This window comes from Equus caballus, chromosome X, assembly GCF_041296265.1.
Source record: "Equus caballus isolate H_3958 breed thoroughbred chromosome X, TB-T2T, whole genome shotgun sequence".
In the NCBI taxonomy this organism is placed as follows: Eukaryota; Metazoa; Chordata; class Mammalia; order Perissodactyla; family Equidae; genus Equus; species Equus caballus.
The window spans coordinates 42,289,845-42,302,961 of record NC_091715.1 but is presented as its reverse complement, the minus strand read 5'-3'; the positions used below and the strand labels follow the sequence as shown (position 1 = coordinate 42,302,961).

General features: G+C 37.4%; 1 long non-coding RNA gene across 2 annotated transcripts in view; it reads left to right on the top strand.

Moving 5' to 3' along the window:
* The window catches only part of LOC138921962 (uncharacterized), a 53,633-nt gene that overhangs the window by 26,751 nt on the left and 13,765 nt on the right, over window positions 1-13,117 (top strand). The window contains exons 2-5 of one of the 2 annotated variants that reach the window (XR_011435015.1): window positions 4,065-4,167; window positions 5,622-5,769; window positions 10,482-10,661; window positions 11,955-12,910. This is a non-coding gene — a long non-coding RNA (uncharacterized lncRNA). Of the gene's footprint in view, window positions 1-4,064; window positions 4,168-5,621; window positions 5,770-10,481; window positions 10,662-11,954; window positions 12,911-13,117 lie in introns of those variants that run through there. The other variant, XR_011435014.1, reaches the window with a different exon arrangement.

Here is a 13,117-nt window from a genome sequence, read left to right as displayed (position 1 = left end):
TTGGAGGTTTTTTGTTATTGAATTGTACAGGTTCTTTATGTATTCAGGATATTAACCCCTTATCAGATATATGATTTGCAAATATTGTCTCCCATTCTGTAGGTTGCTTTTTTCACTCTGTTGATTGTGTCCCTTAACGCTCAGGAATTTTTAATTTTGATGTAGTCCATTTTACTTTTATTTTCACTTTTGTTGCCTGTGCTTTTCAAGCTGTAGAATGGCCTAATACCTAGCTGCAGTATGGAAATGGCTCCTAAGCAACAGAGTTCCATACCACTGATGATGCCTGGCATCTGGCGTATTTTGTTTTGATGTCACCCTGTGAGACAAGGGAAGTGGAAGCATATCCAAGAAATTATGGCCAAATCCAATGTCATGAAGCTTTCCCCCTGTTTTCTTCTAAGAGTTTTGCACTTTTTGCTTTTACGGTTAGTTCTTTGATTTGTTTTGACTTAATTTTTGTGTATGTTGCGAGGTAAAGAGTTCAACTTCCTTCTTTTGCACATGGATACCCAGTTGTCCCAGTACCATTTGTCGAATTGACTGTCCTTTCCCATTGACAATTATTGGCACCCTTGCCAAAACTCATTTGACCACAAATGCAAGGGTTTATTTCTGGGTTCTCCATTGTGTTCCATTGTCTGTATGTTTGTCTTCATGCCGGTATCACATTCTTTTGATTAATGTAGCTTTGTAATATGTTTGAAATCGGGGTGTGTGAGTCTTCCAACTTTGTTCGTCTTTTTCAAGATTTTTTTTGCTATTTGGTATCCCTTGATTTGCATTTCCCTGATGAATAGTGATGCTGAGCATCTTTTCATGTACCTGTTGGCCATTTGGGTGTCTTCTTTGGAAAAATGTGCATTCAGTTCCCCTTCCCATTTGTTAGTTGGATTGTTTTTTCCTTGTCGTTATTGAGCTGTATGAGTTCTTTATATATTTTGGATATATATATATTCTCCAATATATGGTTTGAAAAATTTTTCTCCTGTTCTTTTGGTTGCCTTTTCATTTTGTTGATTGTTTCTTCTGCTGTGCAGAAGCCTGTTAGTTTGATGTAGTCCCACTTATTGATTTCCACTTCTGTTGCTTGTGCATTGGGTGTCCTATCCAAGAAATCATTGCCAAGACCAAGGTCTAGGAGCTTCTTCCCTATGTTTTCTTCTAGGAATCTTATGGTATCAGGTCTTATGCTTAAGTCTTTGATCCATTCTGATTTAGTTTTTGTGAGTGGTATACGACAGGGGCCTAATTTCCTTTTTTCTGCATGTGTTTATCCAGTTTTCCCAACACCATTTGTTGAAGGGACTATCCTTTCCCCATTGGATGTTCTTAGCTCCCATGTCGAATATTCGTTGGCCGTATATGCAGGGGTTTAATTCTGGTATCTCTGTTCTGTTCCATTGGTCTGTGTGTCTATTTTTATGCCAGGACCATACTGTTTTAATTACTATAGCTTTGGTGTATAGTCTAAAATCAGGAAGTGTGACGCCTTCAGCTTTGTTCTTCTTTCTCAGGATTGCTTTGGCTATTCAGGTCTTTCATGGTTCCATACAAATTTTAGGATTGTTTTTTCTATATCTGTGAAATGCCATTAGAATTTTGCTGGGGACTGTGTTGAATCTACAGATGGCTTTGGGTAGTATGGACATTTTGACGATATTAATGCTTTTTATCCATAGACATTGGATGTCTTCCCATTTGTTTGTTTCTTCTTTGATTTCTTTCAACAAAGTCTAGTATTTTTCAATGTACAGATCTTACACTTCCTTGGTTAAATTTATTCCTGAATATTTTATTGTTTTTGATGATACTGTGAGAGGGATAGTTTTCTTTATTTCTTTTTCAGATGTTTCATTATTCGCATATAGACATGCAACTGACTTCTGTATGTTGATTTTATATCCTGAACGTTTACTTAATTTGCTGATTAGTTCCAATAGATTTTTGGTTGTGTCTTTGGGATTTTCTATATACAAAATCGTATCGTTTGCAAACAGTGAGAATTTTACTTCTTCATTTCTGATTTGAATGCCTTTTAGTTCTTCACCTTGCCTAATCGCTCTAGCTAGGACTTCCAGGACTATATTGAATAAGAGTGGTGAGAGTGAGCATCTTTGTCTTGTTCACCGTTGAGTATAATGTTAGCTCTGGGTTTGTCATATAAGGCCTTTATTATGTAGAGATACGTTCTTTATATACGAAATCTGTTGAGGTTTTTTTTTTATCACGACAGGATGTTGAGTTTGGGGAAATGCTTTCTCTGCATTTATTGAGATGATTGTGTGATTTTTATCTTTCATTCTATTAATTAGGTGTAGTACATTTATCGATTTGTGTATGTTGAACTACCCTTCCATCCAAGCAATAGATCCCACTTAACCATGTGTATAATCCTTTCAATGTGTTGTAGACTTTGGTTTGCTAATATTTTGTTGAGAATTTTTGCGTCTATGTTCATCAGGGATGTTTGTCGATGGATGTCTTTCCTTGTACCGTCCTTATCTGGCTTTGACATCAGGGTAATGCTGGCTTTGTAGAATGAGTTTAGAAGTGTCCCCTCTTCTTCAATTTTTTGGAAGAGCTTGAGAAAGATTGGCGTTAATTCTTCTTTAAGTGTTTGGTAGAATTCCCTAGTGAAGGTGTCTTATCCTGGGGTTTTCTGTGTTGGGAGGTTTTTGATTATGGATTCAATCTCTTTACTCATTATTGATCTATTCTGATTTTCTATTTCTTTTGGATTAAGTCTTGGTAGGTTTTGTGTTTCTAGGAATTTGTCCATTTCTTCTAGGTTATCTAATTTGTTGGCATATAATTGTTCACAGTAGTCTCTTATGATCCTATGTATTTCTGTAGTATCAGCTGTAATGTCTCCTCTTTCGTTTCTAATTTTATTTATTTGAGTCTTCTCTGAAATGATGTTGAACATCTTTTCATGTGTCTGTTGGCCATCTGTGTATCTCCTTTGGCAAAATGTCCACTCAGATCTTCTTCCTAGTTTTTAATCGGGATGTTTATTTACAAACCATCAAAAAATCACATAGATATACAGAACAGATTGGTGGTTACCAGAGGGGAAGAGGGGTGGGGAGAGGGGGAAAGGGGTAAAAAGGCTCGCGTGTATGGTGATGGATGGCATCTAGACTTTCGGTAGTGAACATGTTGTAGTCTATACAGAAGTCAAAATAGAATAACGTACATCTGAAATTTATATAATGTTATTAAAACAATGTTTCCTCAATTAAAAAAAAGGACATGGGTCATTGGGCATCATCATAGAATTCTGGCGATGACACAATCCAACTATATACGCAACACCAATACAAACATGTTCTCCAGACACACAAATAAAAACGTTCACAGCATCATTATTGATGGTAGTCACCAACTGCAAGCAATATGAACATCTATCAACAGTTGAATGAATGAATACAGTGTGATATATTCATATCATAGAACACGATACAGACATGAAACAAGAAAATACCCCTACGTGCAACAACATGGGCAGATATCAATAGCAGAACACTGAGCAAAAGAAGCCAGGCATAAAAACATACGTGACTGATAATTCTATTTATATAAAGTTTAAGAAGAGGCAAAACAACAAAAACAAAAACAAGAAACCCTTATGCTGACGTAGGTCAGAATAGTGGTTAGCCTTCACGTGAAACACCTAGACAGGGGCATAACGTGGGTTTCTGAGGCTCCAGTAATGTTCCAGATCTTGGTCTTGGTGGTGGTTACAGGTATGTGTTCACTTTGTGAAAAGTCATCAAGTTGTTGTCTCTTATGGTTTGTGCACTCTTCACTTTCTGTGCTGTACTTCAATTAAAGAAAATCTAACAAAAATAGAGGGGGAAGACATGTATACCATGTGAGAAGAATTGACAGAAACACACTTCAGACTGAACGTGCCTTATTGTAAGCCTAAAGCCTCAAAGGCTATAAAAACTAAAGTTGATTCTCTGACTCATTTGCCCGTAAAACACGACCTGAACAGACATGAGGCTCTTTTGTCTTTATCTATCCTTCTTGGCATGAATGTTTATGTTTCCCTGCAGAAATATTGTTTTACTGGATTCACGGTGCTACTCCAGACCCTGCTATGGCTCTTAGTGAAGTGTGGTATATGAATTCTGAAACATCCGGTCCCAAGAGTTTCAGGTAAGGGATTGTTACCTAATTAACATAATTAACATAATTCTCTCAGCTGAAGGCAAATCAAGTAGACAAGAACTAATGAAGACTGCACAGAGTTTATCAGGGATGGGCTGAATTTCTTGAGTCTTTTTTCAACATTTCAAATGACATGGTATTTCTCCTTTGACTATCGATATGATAGATTATTAAATTACTAAAATATTTCTCAATATCACACCAGCCTCTCGTGACTAGAAAACCTGCCAGGATGCAGTAGATTTCCCACATACTGTTGAACCTTATATACTCAAACTTTATGGATAAAAACATTAAACCTATGCTCCTAAGTGAGATAGATCCCTATTTCTGTGTGTGCATGCACGCATGCGAGTGCATGCATGCATGTTTGTGTAAGTCTGTGTGCTTGTGGGCTTGTGTGCATGTACTAGCTTTTACAGGTTTTGGAATCAGGGTTTAGGCTGTCTTCAGTAAATAAATTTGGAATATTTCTATCTTTGTTTCTAGCTTCTAAATCCATTTAAGAAGGCTTAGGAATTTGTGATTTCCGAAAAGAATTAGATGATTGTATTCAGCTCTTCTTGTACTTCCCTCAGGGATTTTGGTTCCCAGACCTAGTTGAAAAAAATAACACCGTTTTCTAAAAAAGCTGTGACTCTTCAAAAATGTGCATTCTAGGACGGCAGAGAAGTACACGGGGAAGAAAATGAATGCTGGTATCAGAGAGACTTGGGAGACTGTCCCAGATCCACCACTTACTCAGTGTATGACTTTCAGCATGATACTGAATCTCTTTTAGCCTTAATTTCTTCATTTGTGAACAGGGACTATAGCCCTCTCTCTTTAACTGTTTCCCAAAGATTTAGCAGAGAGCAATTTTCACCCTATTACCCTACTCAATTCGTGTGCAAACCTGCTGTGATCATGAGCAATACATGTGTGAGGGATCAGAATTGGCCACCCCAAAATGTGTCTCTTTGGCTTGATTATTTTTAAGAACAAATGACTCTGAAAGAAACCCTGACCTTCCCCCAACTGCCTAAAAGAGTTTAACATACACAGCCTGTTCCAGGAAGGAGATAATACCATAAGATAACTATAGTATAATGTAAACTAGGTATGACAGACAGGGAAGAACAGAACAAAGGCCTTTCAATCAGTCCTCCCTATCTCTCATTGGCTTTGCAAGGTGAGGTCAACATTTGCTCATCAAACATTTGCTTTTCCATCTTCATGTAAATTGCCTTCCTCCATGTAAATTGCCTTCCTCCAAAATCTCAAACTAGTACCGCCAATGTCCTCCATTGTCCTTAGCTGAAGATGGTATTTAAGGTAGTGGCTTCCGCCATTTTGGGGAGTTACACAGTTTTCCTGGGCTTCTCCCATGCATACATGTTATTAAACTTTCATTGATTTTTCTCCCATTATTCTGTCTCATGACAATTTAATTCTGACACCAGCCAGAAGGACCTAGAGGGCAGAGGGATAATTCTTCTTCCCCTACACTTTGGTGATGAGGATTGGATAAAACATCACTGGCTAGACGCTGCTCACTCCTGGACTCCTGCAGCTGAGAGATCCTAGACTTCTGATGAGAGCTGGGAGCAGGTAAGAGTTCTTACCACGTCAGTCTCCCGAATCTCTGCCTTCAGTTTTCAGTGGAAGTGAGAGTGGTGAATTTGTTTTTCCTTTTCTAAATTTAGATTAGCAGGGTAAAATATTGGCAAAGCTAGCTTCTTGGACTCAGCAACTCTGGGAAATTTTGTTGGAGTACTCTTGGTTTGTTGACCCTTCTCCTCCCAGAGATGGTCACTATTTTTCCTTGTCTTTGCGTCACTGTCACAAAAAAGGAGAACCCATAGGGCAAGACACAGGCATCTCTATAAGCCTGTTGTCTGGGCTTGTCCCACAGTAAACTTTGCTGTGAGTTGACATGTGCATGAGGTGAAAGCTGTTGCTAACGGGGATCTTGGAAGCCAAAGAGGCCATGACATTGGTGGGCATGGGTTGGGCACTTAAGAGCCATCAGGGCACTTGCCATCTCAAGAAGACTCCCATGATAGGATAAGTTGGACACAGAATGGGGTAGATGACAGAGGACCCCCGCCAACGTCAAGAAAATTTCCGTGCAATGAAGTACTCTAAAACACATACAACCCCCAACCCTGCAGAACCTCCCTCCTAGGTATTCGTTTGGCTCCAAGAGACTCAAGGCTTACCTAAAGCTGTTAATGTGCATAGAAGATGAAGTTTGTTTTCTTTTGTCTTCTTCTATGTCTTGAGAGCTTGGCTTTGTGACCTTTCTGGTCTTCACCATCAGGAGGATGCACAAACCAGTGTGCATCTTGGCGGCCAGCCACACAGAGACTAGGGTTCCAAGGTGTATGTTCTTTGGCTGTATCAGCTCTCAGGGGAGTTTGTCATCAGGGATCTCAGTCCATTAGGGGCCTTTGGCATCTCAACCTTCATTGTCGGTTAGTGCGTTCTGCATGTGTAATGAAGGCCTTTGCTCTCTTACACTTTTTGGGGAGTGAACATTCTGGATCTTGTGAGGGCTGCCTCCTTTGCACTCTCATTTGGGGACACCTCTTGCCTCCATGGGTAAGCCATAAAAGGCTGATTGGTTTGAGTTGCTATTAGGATCCTACTCGTCAAAGGCCAGACAATGGATCTTTTAAATTGGAAAAACTTCTAAATTGGAAAAATGTTTAGAGAGCTCTCGAATACAGATGCTTTATTGGTACCTATAAAAATAGCAAATTTAAAAGACAATGCAAAGAAATAATGACTAGTCTCAAGAACTTAATAAAATTTGGGGTCTCAGTTTCCTCTCCTGGTCTTACAGATGCTAATGAAAACATTAAGTTAATTAACAAAAGAAGAAAAAGAAGTCCAGGGAAAGTCAAGGGACTGTTCTCTACAGGGTAAAAAAAAAAATTAAGGACTTTTTAGAACATAAGGTATATAAAGCAAATATCGAAAGGGGAAACAGGGGCCGGCCCTGTGGCCAAGTGATTAAGTTTGCGTGCTGTGCTTCGGCAGCCCAGGGTTTCACTGGTTCGGATCCTGGGCACGGACATGGCACTGCTCATCGAGCCATGCTGCTGTGGCATCCCACATAGCACAACCAGAAGGACCTACAACTAGAATATACAACTATTACTGAGGGGCTTTTGGGAGAAGAAGAAGAACAAAACAAAGATTGGCAACAGATGTTAGCTCAGGTGCCAATTACAAAACAAAGGTTGGGGGGGACAAAGGTGAATCAGAAAGGGAAGAGTCTTGAGACTCATCCCAGCAGGACGGAAATCTTAAGATGGTTATTTTTAAAAAATGTGATAAATAAAATGGACATTAATGGGGTTAGGACAAAGGTTTAATACATCACTGCCTAACGTTGGGTGGGCTGAAGGGACCCCTTACTAGTCTCCCCAAGATTAAAGGGCCCCAAACAAGTCTGCTCTATTTAAAAAGCCAGAAGGCAGAAATCAAAAGGAGAAACCTGACCAACAATCGCTTGGTGCAACAGTTAGGATGGTTAATCAAATTAAAGATTAACAAAAGGGCCGTGGTCCCTTGGTTCGACCTCTTGCTGTGGACTCAAAGCCTTCTGAGTAAAATGGGAAGAATAACCAGGAAATGGAGAAGGGAAATGTCCAAGTCTCCCTCATGCAGGAATCCACAAGCGTTGGTACCAAAACCTAGTGTTGGGACCCTGACTCAGGCTGCAACTAGAATGAAAACAAACGTAAAAGTGTAAGGGTTGATAGGATTATAAAGGTTAGAATGTTTGAGCTAATATTATGTGAAGAGGTTTTATCAACTTGGCTTGCGTGTGTTTTGAAAATGGATATTTGTGTGGGAATGCTTCCCTTACCCAATATTATAAGACCGAGACTGGTTGATGATGTCCTAATAGAAGCTATGATTAGAGGTATCAGAGTTGATGGACTTCAGATAAAATTTTGTAGGAAATTGGTATATTTAAATGGGCTCTATATGAAGTGATTACATCTCTTTTGCATGATTGTATTATAGATTGTACTGTAGAGATAGACGTTGTGTCTCACTGGGGAACGTTTCCCTGCCTGATATTGTAAGACAGCACATAAATCTGCCCTTCAGACAGTGTTAATTAAACACACTAAAGGGAAGTCAATAGGGTTCCCTGAGCCCACACAGTATCAGATAAAAACTAGAGGCTAATATCAGGTGCTAGTAAAAAAGATAATAAAAGCCCTCCCTCCAAGGAAAGTTGGTCTAGGGTTAAATTGTGCACTTAGAAAGAGGGGCTTTGTTAAACGTTTTGTGCAGACGTTCTAACGGTGCGATACATTGTCCTGAAGTTTTAGAACATAAAAATCTTTTCATTTGCCTCTTACATTAAAAATCTCCCTGATATAAAGAAACAAATCCAAGAAAAGATAATTCAATGAGCAGATCTGTCTTTTGATATCATTCAGGCTACAACCCAAGTATTTGAGAAACTTAAAGCAACTATCGTTGTCTTACAAAAAGGAAGAGGAAATACTTGAAAATTAAAAAAAAATTCTTAAATGTCATCTCTACAAATACTAGTAAAAAGATTTAGCAGGTGAGCTTAACTCTTACCAATTTCTAAAACAACCTTTGGATACAACTGTTCTTTCATAACTAGTGAACCTCATTTTACTGCACCTGATTCATGATGGTAATTTTAAAACAATAGCTGTGGAATCTCTACGTGTGTGTGTCCATGTTATAAATGTGTGATATTTTACCTCCGGATGGTATAATTTCTAAAAGAACTCTATTTAATTGGCTTAAAGTAAGTACTTATATAAATTATTTCTAAATTTAATAGAAACTAACCCAAATGATTTTCAAGTTAACATGATATAAAATAACCTCTGATAAGTTAAAACGTATTTAAGTTGATTTGTGTGATGACTAAAATGGACATGTTCTCAGAGTTATCAGCATTGGGTAAGATACAGAGATGCAGCCTGCGTTTTCTAGTCAAACAAACTCATGTTTTCTCAATTACAAAATTTGTCGGCAAAAAGAATAAGTTATTTTGTCGAATGTCTCATAAAGTTTTCGTGAGTGATCTAAACATAATTCTTGGGGGCAAATGATTAAGATGTAAGTGAGATAAGAGCTTATAGATAAACTTTTAACGATAATTGTATTTTATGACATGTGTATTTAAAACAACTTCCAAAATCTCTTTGGTAACTTAAAATTGAACTTTTGCTCAGATAAATTAAATGATAGAAAATTGATTGAATATCTAGATCACTTACAAATAAGATAAAATATTAGATAGTAATTACTAAATATGGGTTTATCTACTTTTGGCTTCTTATTACAGAGAAACTAAAAGATGTTTAGGTCAATTAGTAAACACGTCTTGTATTTTATTAAAGGGTTTTACTATGAAGTAGCATGTTTCTAGAAATGATAAAAAGTATTTATAAACTTGCCAAGCCACAAAATGCTAATGTAAAAGACAGTCCATAATTGCTTATGTCATAGTCTTTACTTAAAAGTTAAGGTTTCTAAGGGTTAAAAAATTCTAATGTGTGATTAAAGCTACTAAAAATTAATACGGAAAACATCTTTGTATTCAAGGAAAGTAAGATGTATGTTTTCAGTAAAGAAGGTATAAGAAATAAAGATATTTTTGCCTGTTAAATAGGTTATAGAAGGTTTATGGGGGAAAAAAGTCTGAGAAAAGAGTTTTATACACGGTCAAGCTGGCTCAGACTGAAATGAATTTCATTACATAAATGAGTTTTAATATCAGAAATAAGCTGGTGCAAAATTAGAATTTGGTTTTCTCTCTGTTTAAAGGATAATTTTCTCAAGCCTTTAGTCTGCTCTGGGTAAGGAAATTACAAAAGGTTCCCTTCTTTTTGATTAAGTCTACCTAAAAGACAGAAATTCTATGATTTGTCAAAACAATTTCCCATGCTCAAAAACGCTGATGTCTCTCTATTAAGAGAACTAAATTATTTTTTTTTAACTGTTTAACTCTGTATGTTTGCCTTTAACATCTTCTCTTGTCACTTTAGTTAAATGGATAACTAAGAATTGTTTCATAGGGACCTGTGATATCATGTGGGTAAATGTTATTGATATAAGCATCCTAAAAATTATGTAATATTCCTAAAATTCTGATCTGTCCTGGTTATCAGTCATAATTCTAGTTATTATCTTAAAATGTTATATGTCATAAAAATAACCAAGTTTCTTTATCAATTGCCATTTTTAAGTTTTTTTGTCATTTACAGACTGCTTTGTTTTACTTTGCTTTTGCAAATATGTTTCGTCTTCAGAGAAATTCATGGAAAGGACTCTGACACTGACTAGAGAATGCAGGTTTCTGATAAACTTTCAGATCATAAAACTGAACTGGGTAAGAAATAACTGAACTGCAATGGAGAAACTGATGACTTCATGAAACTGCTAACAGAAGATCAAGATCAAGAGTTGATTACGTGGGACTGAATGAACTGGTGAGGATGATTATAATTTTTTATGAATTTTCACTTAAAATATTGCTGATTTTTTAATGTCTTGTTATTTTCAGATTTAAGAAAACCGTTTTCTCTTTTATCTTAAGCTAAGTATGACTTATAGCAATTTGGTAAATTATAGTTTTGTCAGCAGAATTGAAACGTTGATCTTTTTCTCCCTACCTGATCCCTCCAGAATTTGGAAACTCTTAGAGAGTGAGTATTCTTATTTTCATGGTTATGTAGTTATTTCCACAAGTTCAATAAGAATCCATTCTCCTTATAACAGGACACAATTAGAAACATTGCTTATATTACCAAAGCTTTGATTGGAATGTCATATTTGAGAGAAACGTGCATAGACTTGGATGTGACCAAACAGCTTTGAGGGACAAGGATTTACTTTATGAGACAAATGAAGCCACTTGGAAATATTGGCCTGGTACCTTGCTTACAGGATTCCCAGCAAGCTTACCAGGTGAGCATGGAAGCTCACTTCCCTGGCAGGTGCAAAGAAACTCAGGTTATTTGGGGGACCTCAAGAAGAGAGGAATCCACCCAAATCTAAGGTATTGCAGGCGGGGTCTGATGACAAGCCCTTGGCTTGGCTTTCCTGGCCTTGAGAGGCCTTTAAAATTCAATCTGGGATTCCTTATAAAAAGTTCCAGCAAAGCAGGTTTAAAAGAGCCTATGTGATCAATTGCTTTTCTTGCTGTGCTTATGTAAATAATTGGACCAATGTTATTGAAACTAGACTTATTTTGCAAACAGGTTTGTCTTAATTGGGCTATATTTGGTAAAAATGAGGGTGATTTTAAAGGGAAAAAATTATGTTTCAATAGAAACCTATATTACACATTCTAGTTCTGTTAATTTTCCTTGAGCTTATTGTTTTCTACCTGGATCTTGTAAACTGGACTGGATCCTGAATTCTTCTAGTCTCCTGAAAAAGCTAGCTCCAAATCTGCAAACTAACATTTTCAATGTTTTTCATCATTTCCATTTGGAATCCTTGAGAACTGAAACCGCACTTCTTCCTGAATCCTTGCAAACTGAAGCTTGACAACATAGTAAGCTTAAGAGAGATCACCACGATAGCATGCCTGTTGCTGTGTAAGCCACTCAAGAGATGCCTGAACTTCCGATGGCATCATCAAAGACATTTCAAACTGCAAAAGATGCTTCGACCCTGACGTCTAGAAATCTTGACTGGCTGCCCCATGGGCTCAGAAACTGGTTTATAATTTGCTCCAACCATTAACTTTGTTTTTTTTTGTTTGTTTGTTTCCATAGAAATGCTTCTTATTAAATACCTGCTTGCTTGCTTACACTATATACGCCTAACTTTGGGAGCCCACCCACATCACCACCTTCTAAAATGAATTTAACTAGACTGACCTATCGTCAGGACTAAGAGACTGGTTCAATGAGATGGAACAATCTACCAACTCAGCTTCTGGACTGTGAAACTTCTTAAACTTTCAAAGTGGGGACTGTGGGGGATGGGATTTACCAGCACAAAATGTATCTATTTGGCTTGACTATTTTTGAGAACAAAAGACTCTGGAGGAAAGTTTCACCTTCCCTCAGCTGCCTAAAAGAATTAAAGATAGAAGGCCTGTTTGAGAAAGGAGCAAACACTGTGAGATAACTATAGTATAATATAAGCTAGGTGTGACAGACAGGGAGGAACCTAACAAGGGCCTTTCAATCAAAGTCCTCCCCATCTATCATTGTCTTGGCAAGGCGTGGTCAACATTTGTTTATCAAACATTTGCTTTTCCACCTCCATGTAAGTTGCCTTCCTCCCCTTTGAAGTCCCAAACCACTACCCCCAACATCATCCTTTGTCCTTCGTTGAAGATGGTATTGAAGGTAGTGGCTTCCACCATTTTTGCAAGTTACTCATTTTTCCTGGGTTTCTCCCACGTATACATGTTATTAAATTTGTTTGATTTTCTCCTCTTATTCTGTCTCATGTCAATTTAATTCTTAGCCCAACCAGAAGGACCTAGAGGGTAGAGGAATAGTTCTTCCTCACCTACACATACATATCAGTTAACAAATAGTGACAATTGACATCAATAAAGGAGAGAGAATAGCTGTTTTAGCAATTGTATGTATTGAGGGTGTTTATTTAATCTTCTTGAAATCAGGCTTAGAATTACCATGTATTCTCCGATGTAAAATTTCTATAGACTATTTCTACATAAAATGCACAACCTATTATTAAATTTTCTTAAGTCATATATGTGTATCATTTTAAAGGCTAAATAATAACACAAGTGTTGAACAAAAACAGAAATCACCTGATTCTAAATCCTGCGCCCCTCCCAAACCTCACCCAATCCCACCACACATAGCCTCCTCCTACTGGCTCCCTGAGACAACTACTTTCAACGTTTCTCTACTTCTGTTGGTACTTACCATGATATTTGAAACTCATAGGCTTATAC